Raw genomic sequence first — 9,290 nt, forward strand, 5'->3', positions numbered from 1 at the left:
TGAGAGTGTGAAATCAAGATGATCTGCCAGTACCTTCTCAAACACATTCTAGCAATAGCAGTGATAAGAAAGACAGGACAGGGAAGACTTCTCTCCATGCAAAATATGGCTCTTACCTCTTATATTCAGACTTTTTGTGCCATTTTGGTAAGTGTTCTCTGATGCTTTATATGTCTTTTTTTTTTTTTTTTTAATCTCAAGCTTGATTAGATCCCTCTCTCCCAGGTTCCTGTGACCCCCTGCATTGATCTCATAGGCTAACTCTCTCAGGGTACATTCCACGTTGTATCATAAGTGTTCTTTTTTATTATTCTATCACAATACTGTGAAATCTTTGAACTTCTTATCCCTGTATGTTTAGCTCCTGATTCAATGTCTGGCACAGTTATTGCTCAGCAGGTGCTTGTTAAATGAATGTGCACACAGACTATCATGTGCAAATACATTGCAATATGACCTTGAGAAAGTTACTAAACCCTTCTGAACTTCAGCTTCCTCATCCATAAAATGGGAGAAGCTGTATACCTAGAAGCTAATATTGAGCTATGTAAAACACTTGGACTAAAGTATTCACTCAGTAAGTTGAGCAGTATTTCATTAGTGTTATACTATTTTATGACCATATTCAGATATAATTAAATGTACCAGAAGTATGCCATTATTGAAAAAAATGTAAACATTTGTTTAAAAAAAATCCCATTGAACCCCTTAATTCTCGGGGTGTCTGCTCTACAAAGGTGCCATTTTCTCTTTTCTCACCACAGGGATCCATCTCTGTTTCCCCTTTGCACTTTTTGTAAGTTCATACATTTATTGTGTCTGATGCTAACAAATCCATTATGTTTAATGAGTATCCCTTCTAACATCATGCTGCTTAAATGAAGCTAGAGTGCCTAATGATTTTGCTTTTAACAGTGACTTTGTGTACTCTATTTCTAAAGCTTAGCAGAGCTGATCATCATTTTAATATTTCTGAAATCCTCATAGTAGCTGTTAATTTGTACCAACGCTTTTGAACACTGATCATATAAAATATGCAGGACTAGGCACCATAGGGAGATACAAACATGAACATGGTCCTGCCTGTCCCCTTGAAGTTCAAGGTCTCAGATAAAAAGTTTCTTAGTTAATATGCTTAGAAGAGCCACTCACAGTGATATTCTCTACGGCCATGAATCAGATCTCTTGAGTTTAAAAAAAAAATTACATGGGCAGCTTTTAATGCACTGGATATGGTACTATATGCTTTGAAAATAGATCTGATTAAGACACATGCTATGCCCTTGTGAATCAGGTAATTTAGTGACGAAAAGAGAGTGGAGAATATAAGCACACTTGTTTAATATATGGGCTAAATGTTTTAGCTGAGGTAAGCATACACAGTGTTGGTAGTAATCAGCTAAGAAGAAGTCAGACTGGAGATTAAGGAAAACCTTGAAAAAATGATGAAAAAGGCTTCTTAAAAAGCATACTAATGTAGGTTATCACATTTTGATCCTTATGAGAATCAAAAGAAAAATTTAGCACAAAATAGTTACTCAATTATTGAATAATAATTGAGTAATAATTGAGTTATGAGTGAAAACAGTTGGGAAAGGGTACTCCAGGCAGAGGGAGAATGGGAGGAAAGGCATGGTATAAGGTTACTATAAATGGTTGTACTGAAAGTGTAGGATCAAGGTAAGGACTGATGAAAACTGAGTATGGATAGACTAGAAACACGCAGGAGAGTCAGGTCAGAAAACCTAGATTTTGTCCTGCAGGAGGAGTGTTCTCATAGTGTTAAGGAAATAAGTGATTCACTCAGATTTATTTTTAGAAAAACCTATTCAGCCACCATGTAGAAGATTGATTTGAGAAGTTCAAGACAAAAGACAGGAACACTCATTAGAGGTCTCTTACAATGGTACAGCTGAGAAATGAGGAAGGTCTGGACTTTGCACAGGGCTAGAAAGAAAAGAAGAGAATAAGCTGTCATGGAGACTATGAGTAGATGACACAGGTAATTTATTTAATGATGTACATGATGAAAATAAAAGAGAGAAGAATGGATGAGAACATCAGGGTTTCCGTCTGGCTGTGTGATAGCATGGAAAGAGGAATGAGTTCAGTTCGGCCATGCTGTCTTTCTAGTGCCAGATGGGCTGTTTCAACAGGCATTTTCATATATGAATTGGAAGCAGAGATAGAACCTCACTGTTGGAAATAGTGACTTGAGAGTCTTCTTTACATAGAGAGAATAACCTTAAAAGTAGATAAGACTGTGTGAGACATGCCTCTAGAGAAGGAGAACCTAAGTAGGGGTTTGGAACATATTTAGGAGAGTAAAAACTTTCAGTAGAAAAGTGGCAAGACAGGGTAGCTTTTAGAAGCCTGAAGATGATAGCTATCTATATCAGTTATCAAACAACAGTGTGTGTAATAAACAACTAAGGATCTTGTACAAGGTTCCTTGGCCCCACCCTTAGAAAATCTGCTTGATTATGATGAAGCCTAGGAAACTGCATTTCCCAGCAAGCACCCAGGTGATCTGATGCAGATGGTTCATGAATCCCACTCTGGGAAACACAGACCATATTACTGTTTGAGTGGGAGAAGACTGAACACGGAGTATGTGCTCATCAAAGTGCTATGCTTAATGAACTAGATGTGAGCCTCCTCCAGATTTGCTTGGCAGGTAACCAACAGAAGAAAATTCTTGTTATCAATTTATACTTATTTCCTAAACCAAAAATATCGCCCAAAGCTGTGTCAAAACCTCACACACCCAGAGCAGAGTTTGCAGACACAAATAAAAGTCAGGCTGGGGAAAATGAAGGAAATCCAATGCAATATATTTGTATTCTGTCACTGAGGCACTGTCTAATGTTGCTGTAACTATGATGTATAGGTCTATCAAAGCATGTGTTACTATGGTCTGAATTTCCCAACTGGAGAAAAATGATTAATGTAGAGATTTGCATTAGATGTGGTCTTGGACATCAATATTTCAGCTTAGGTAAACAGGAGCTTTACCTAATTTATTGGCTCTCATTATGGATGGCTTGTAGAAGCCAAATTCCCCCTCTGCCTCCAAAATGACCTTTCATGCTCTACAAATCAATCTAGAAGAAGTGAAGCAAGTTGGTTAATATTTTAGAAAGAAAAAAATGGCTTTACATGTCAGGGGCTTAATTGTTGTGATTTTGACCCATTTAGAAATTAGTTAACATTTGCTTCAGGCCTCTGACTTCATGTATTATTTATTTTCATCTTGGCATTGCTTAAGCCTCTTCATGTGCAAAATGCTTATAACATGAGAATCTTTTTCTAAATATTGCACTTAAATAATAGCATTAAGAATCTGAAAATTTAATGCCCAAAGTGTATTCTCCACACACATACACACACATGGATATTATTTCAGGCCACACTGCTTTGGGGTACATTTTAGCTCTCGTTGGCAAAGTTTCTAGATGTTACAGTCAGCATGACAGAGCAATTTCTTTGTAAGAGTTTTATGTTGCAAAGTGTGTCAGAAGTTAATCAAAGGGTAACAATGCAAAAGTCTGTGCATATGGCTTCCTGGAGACTGGGGCCAGCCCATGCTGTCAGTCACTGTCAAAACTGTATCACACAGGAGCGTACAGTACCTTTTTTACTCTCCTGTGAGAAAATGTTTCCAACCACAAAGGTCACTGCCTTTATGGAATAAATCTATTAGCCTATTGTTGTGGTATGAATCCCAAGGAGAAGACATCTCATCAACTGCCTGGCTCAGATGCATGGTCTCTGCAGCTTCTTACAGTACAGGGTCAAGCCCTGCAGCTTGCCTCTGACTGTCAGCATCAGCGTAGGCCCTTCATATCATAATCTCTGCATCCTGGTGAATAATCACTTATGCTTGGCCTTGAAAATGACTATCCCATTACTTGTTCCGTGTAATCATGGGAGAGGAGTGCTTTTGGAATCATTACACGAGCTACACCTTCCAACCAGCCTGGGCGTCCTCCGAGCTTAGATAGGGAAAGGTAATCTGTGAGAATGTTCCATCATGCCAGTGCTATTAGAAGAGGGTGATTTCGAAGCTGCTTACAGAAGAAAGGCTTAGAGACTCTTATGTATTTCTGAAATGGATACCACCTTCTAATCACCTATTTTTTGTTGTTGTTCTTGACACCCATTTGAAGTTGAACAAAAACCAGTGTATAAATGAGGCCTGACAGCTGTTTCCCAGATGCACAGAAATAACCATTGCAGCTGTCTAAAACTAGGCCATTTGCATTTGCATCAGTTTGGATTAAATCTTTCATTAATTTGGGTCATCATTTATGTACAAAGCTCATAGAACAAAGAATATGCATGTCCAATGTAGCCTTTTTAAAAAACCTTCAAGCACAAGCATAGAAATTCCAGGGATTCTATTCACCAGGTAAAATGCAGACTTGTTGAAGGTGATTTTTATTACACAGACATTAACTAAAAATCTGCTACATTCACAGCACAGTTTTTCTGTATGCTAAAAATCTACTCATCTTTCCAACTTTATTGTAACCTTCTCCATGAATCTGTCTTCAGTTCCTGAAGTTAAAATTAATTGATATCGTCCCTCAGGAATTTGTAACGAAACTCATAGATACTGGGATTTGATGTTCTGTTTTCCTAGCAATGCTCACTGAAGTAAATGCTGAACAAATGCTAATAGTATCTGAATGCCAATAAGAAGCAAGGAAGGGAGAAAGCCATGCAGGCAGGCACATTTGTATTAACTCAAAACAGATAGTTTTGATACAAATATTTATATAATATTGTATAATTCAGAAGCACTTTCACTTTTTTTTTTTTTTGCGAGGGGGATGGAGTCTTGCTTAGTCCCCCAGGCTGGAGTGCGGTGGCATGATCTCGGCTCACTGCAACCACCATCTCCCAGGTTCAAGCAATTCTCCCATCTCAGCCTCCTGAGTAGCTGAGATTACAGACATCCATCATCATGCCTAGCTAATTTTTGTATTTTGTTAGAGGTGAAGTTTCCCCATGTTGGCCAGGCTGGTCTTGAACTCCTGACCTTAGGTGATCCTCCTGCTTTGGCCTCCCAAAGTGCTAAGATTACAGGCGTGAGCTACTGCTCCCAGCCTCCTCTTAAATGTAAGTTCCAGTTTTACATCATTTCTTTGCTCATGCATATGAAATAGGTGATTAGAAGCAGCCAGGTCAAAAATGGAATGCTTTGCTGCTTGGGCATTTTTTCCACCAGATACCCCAAATCAGCAGTCGGCTTTTGGCATCAGGGACTGGTTTTGTGGATGACAATTTTTCCATGTACTGGGGGTGGGTGATTCAAGCACATTATGTTTATTGTGCACTTTATTTCCATTATTATAACATTATAAGAGACAATGAAATAATTATACAACTTACCATAATGTAGAATCAGTGTGATCCCTGAATTAGTTTTCTTGCAGTTAGATAGTCCCATCCATGGGCAATGGGAGACAGTGACAGATCATCAGGCATTAGATTCTCATAAGTAGCATACAACCTAGATCCCTCATAGGCATAGTTCACATTAGGGTTCATGCTCCTATCAGAATTGAATGCCACTGCTGATCTGACAGGAGGCCCAGCTCAGGCAGTAATGTGAGCCATGGGAAGTGGCTGTAAATACAGGTAAAGCTTCACTTGCTTGCCTGCTGCCTACCTCCTACTGTATAGCCTGTTTCTTAACAGGCCACAGACTGATGCTTGTCTGTGGCTCACTGGTCGTGGACTCCTGCTCTACATTATTACTCTCAGGTTCCAAGTTTTACAGATCCGTAGAGCCGGAGCATAATCCAATGAAGCTCTTTTTCAAATGTGACCTTTGCTCCAGTTCCCAATAAGTTTCTCATCTCCATCTGAGACCTCCTCAGCCTGGCCTTCACTGACTATTAACATTCTGATTACAACCATTCAACAAATCTCTAGAAGTTCCAAAATTTCCCTCATCTTCCTGTCACCTTCTGAGTTCTCCACACTCTTCCAGCCTCTGCCCATTACCCAATTCCAAAGCTGCTTCTACATTTGTAGGTGTCTTTACAGCAATACCCAACTCCTGGTACCAATTTTCTGTATTAGTTTATTCTCACACTGCTATAAAGTAACATGGGAGATGGGATAATTTATAAAGAAAGGAGATTTAGTTGGCTCACAGTTCTGCAGGCTGTTTAGGAATCATGGCAGCATCAGCTTCAAGGAGGCCTCAGGGAACTTATAATAGCGACAGAGGCAAAGGAGGAGCCATCACTTCACATTGTCAGAGTGGGAGGAAGAGGGAGAGTGGGAAGGTGCCACACACTTTAAAACCACCAGATTTCCTGAGCACTTACTATCACAACAAAGGGATGGATAGTGTTAAACCATGAGAAACCAGCCACACGATCTAAATGCCTCCTGCCAAGCCCCACCTCCAGCACTGGGGATTATATTTCAGCATGAGATTTAGGTGGAAACAGATCAAAACCATGTCAGATGAATAATTAAAATAATATATTTAAGTCTGCTTTTTGATTACATGTATATATGAATTGGGACCTGGAAAAGAAATTAGATGATTAATTTAATAAATTCAGGACTCACCATCAAACCTACCAATTAGTGATCAACATTTTTCGTTAGGATTATTACATTAGGGTATTGAGAAAAAGCCAACCTAGATGGATCATAACTAAAATAATGTCCTTTGCAAATCCAAGAATCCCCTTTCTCTTTCTAGTGGAAGTTTCTTTGCCAATTTTTCTTTTCATGTGATCCTAATGAAGATTGATTCCTAATAGTACTGTCTCATATGTCTTAGAGCTAGCAAAGCATAAAATGTCTTCTTTGAACTGTTAAATAAAACATGGAAAAGCATTGATACTGAAGACAGAAATGTAATGTTAGGGGTGTATGTATTTGAATAAAAATGTTTGCCCTGACAACTAAAACACATATAAAAGAAATTTTTTTAGTTTGACCTTTATGAATGTGAATTTGTACCTTAATGTCTGACATTCTTGGGATATTAAAATGAAACAGTCATATTAAAGCATAGTAGTTAACATAATTTGAAGGTATAGAGTTCTAGCATCTTAGAGGAATCACAGGGTTTTGGTGGAAAGTAGTTATACTCTTAATTATTTTATAAATAATAAAAATCACTTAAATCATAGTTAATTTTGCATAAAGGAAAACCTTCTCTATATAATTTTTGAAATATGTTAGTTTTAAATCATCAGAATATTTTCAGTATTCCTTCATGCTAAGGAACTTGCTTATGCCCAAGTTTATGATTACAGATTTAGGATTAGACTCATTGCTTCCATGCCAGCATGAATTTCAGTTGCTTATTAACATGTGGGTTACAACTTTGAAGAAATCAGATCACAGAAGATCTCACACATGTTGCACTTGCTATCTCACAGGCATTCTGTAATTAGACTGGATTCATTTGCCAGACCCCTCCCTGAGCTAAAGAGCTAAGGTACTGCTGTGGCTCTTTTATTAAGAAAATTGAAGTTAGAGATTAAATGACTCTTGCTTCATTTTGCCAGGTAATTTCTGAAGGCTAGACTGAACGTGGGTCTGAATTCCGTAGGGGGCGTTTGAGTCACTCCAGAACATGATTTTTTCTTACTGCCTTTTTGTTATTTTCCTGAAATAAGAAGTGGAATTCTATTATTTGAATGGAAAAAAACATACCGCATGCTTTATATTACACATCTTGCAATGTTATGTCCTATTTATTATGCTCCTATATTTCCCTTTTCCTAGATAAGTCAACATTTTCACTGGACCTATTGGACTGAAATGGCAAGACTGAATGAGGTAAGTCATTTGGGAGGCTGCTGTGAGCACACACTTATTCAGCGATCCTGTGGTGAACATACATTTAACCAACCTGGCTTCCTCGTATGGTCAGGTTGCACCTTGTTTGGTCAGATTCTTGCAAAGATCTGAGTTTAATACGGCAAACATGCAGGTAAGTAAAGCAGTTCTTATTTTGATCCTTTGGCCTCAAATTAGTGAAGTGTGGCTTGCCTATGTGTACAGAAAGTATATGGACAATTCTTTTGCATTGGTTGGGATGCTGTTGAGTAAAGGTGAGATTGTGAGAAAAGATGACTAGACTGGAATTACCACTCAAGAATTTGTCTGCTTGCTTGAGAGAAAACTTAAGGGGCTGTGATATAGTAAGACTCTACTCATTTTGGGGGACAGGTGTCACGTAATTCTTTTTAGCAAGCTGAATAGAAACAGTCTAGATACAACACATGCTTTGAAACTGATTCGGCATTAGGGCAAGTGAGAATGGATTGGTCAGGGCCAGAATAAGGTGTGGCTCTCTAGTGAGTGTTGACTTCTCTGGTGCAATATGAATTCTCAGAAGACCTTTTAGGTCGTGGCTTCTCAGTCTTATTGTTTCTGGTTTTTAAATTGCTTTCCTAGAATAAACTAAATGACTTTTCTTTGAAGCAAGAAAATGTGTAAGTAAAATCTTAAAATTATGTATGCCTGTTAATCTACTTATTCAATGTAGAGATACTTATTTGAGGAAATAATTAAAAACATTCTAAAATTTAAATGCATTATTTTTCCTGTGGAATTATTTAAAATAGTAAAACCTTGGGAAGAAAGCCCACTACCTAATAATTTGGAGTTTGTTAAATAAATAATGACATAGCCACATGGTGGAATATTGTACGTCTGTTAAAAGTTAGAGTTGTGAAAAAATGTTTAATGGCAATAGAAAATATAGAGGCAAAATAATCAAGTAAGAATGTAGCATTCCGAATTATCTATATTGGGGCATGGTTTCAATTTATACCCAGACATTAGATGGGGAGAAAATACAATTTGTTCTCAGAGTTCTATTCTGTGAGATACTTTTTCTCAGACAATAATGCCAATCCCATAGGAATATTGTTTACATTTTATAAGTTGTGTGCAAATTAATAAACACCTGTTATGCCCAATAAACATTCATTCTGTTCATTTCTTCTCCTTCTGTCTTCACTGAACATGATTTTCTCAAGAAAACATTGCTTCCCATCCAGTCCTCCAAAGGCAAGCCCATCTCATACTGGATTCACATCCACTTGCCCATGCTTTGTGCTACCTGGGAAACCTTTTCAATATTCTTCTTCAACTTTCATGCTGACACTTCTTCTTTAGGGGTCTATCATTTCCAGTTTATGCCTTGCATTTCTTTCCTTAATTCTGTTATTCTTCCGTGACCAGACGAACTCCCCTGCATTCATAGCTGACTTTGGCTTTGGTGAATTGTTATGTTCTCT

General features: G+C 37.9%; 1 long non-coding RNA gene across 1 annotated transcript in view; it reads left to right on the plus strand.

The window, feature by feature from the left end:
• LOC119469134 overlaps positions 1 to 7,822 on the plus strand; it is a 477,229-nt gene extending 469,407 nt beyond the window's left edge. The window contains exon 3 of the long non-coding RNA XR_005197948.1: positions 7,768 to 7,822. This is a non-coding gene — a long non-coding RNA (uncharacterized LOC119469134). The remainder of the gene's footprint in view (positions 1 to 7,767) is intronic.
• The last annotated feature ends 1,468 nt before the right edge of the window (positions 7,823 to 9,290 follow it).

The sequence above is a fragment of the Cebus imitator genome, unplaced genomic scaffold (assembly GCF_001604975.1).
Source record: "Cebus imitator isolate Cc_AM_T3 unplaced genomic scaffold, Cebus_imitator-1.0 Scaffold578, whole genome shotgun sequence".
NCBI classification, from domain to species: Eukaryota; Metazoa; Chordata; class Mammalia; order Primates; family Cebidae; genus Cebus; species Cebus imitator.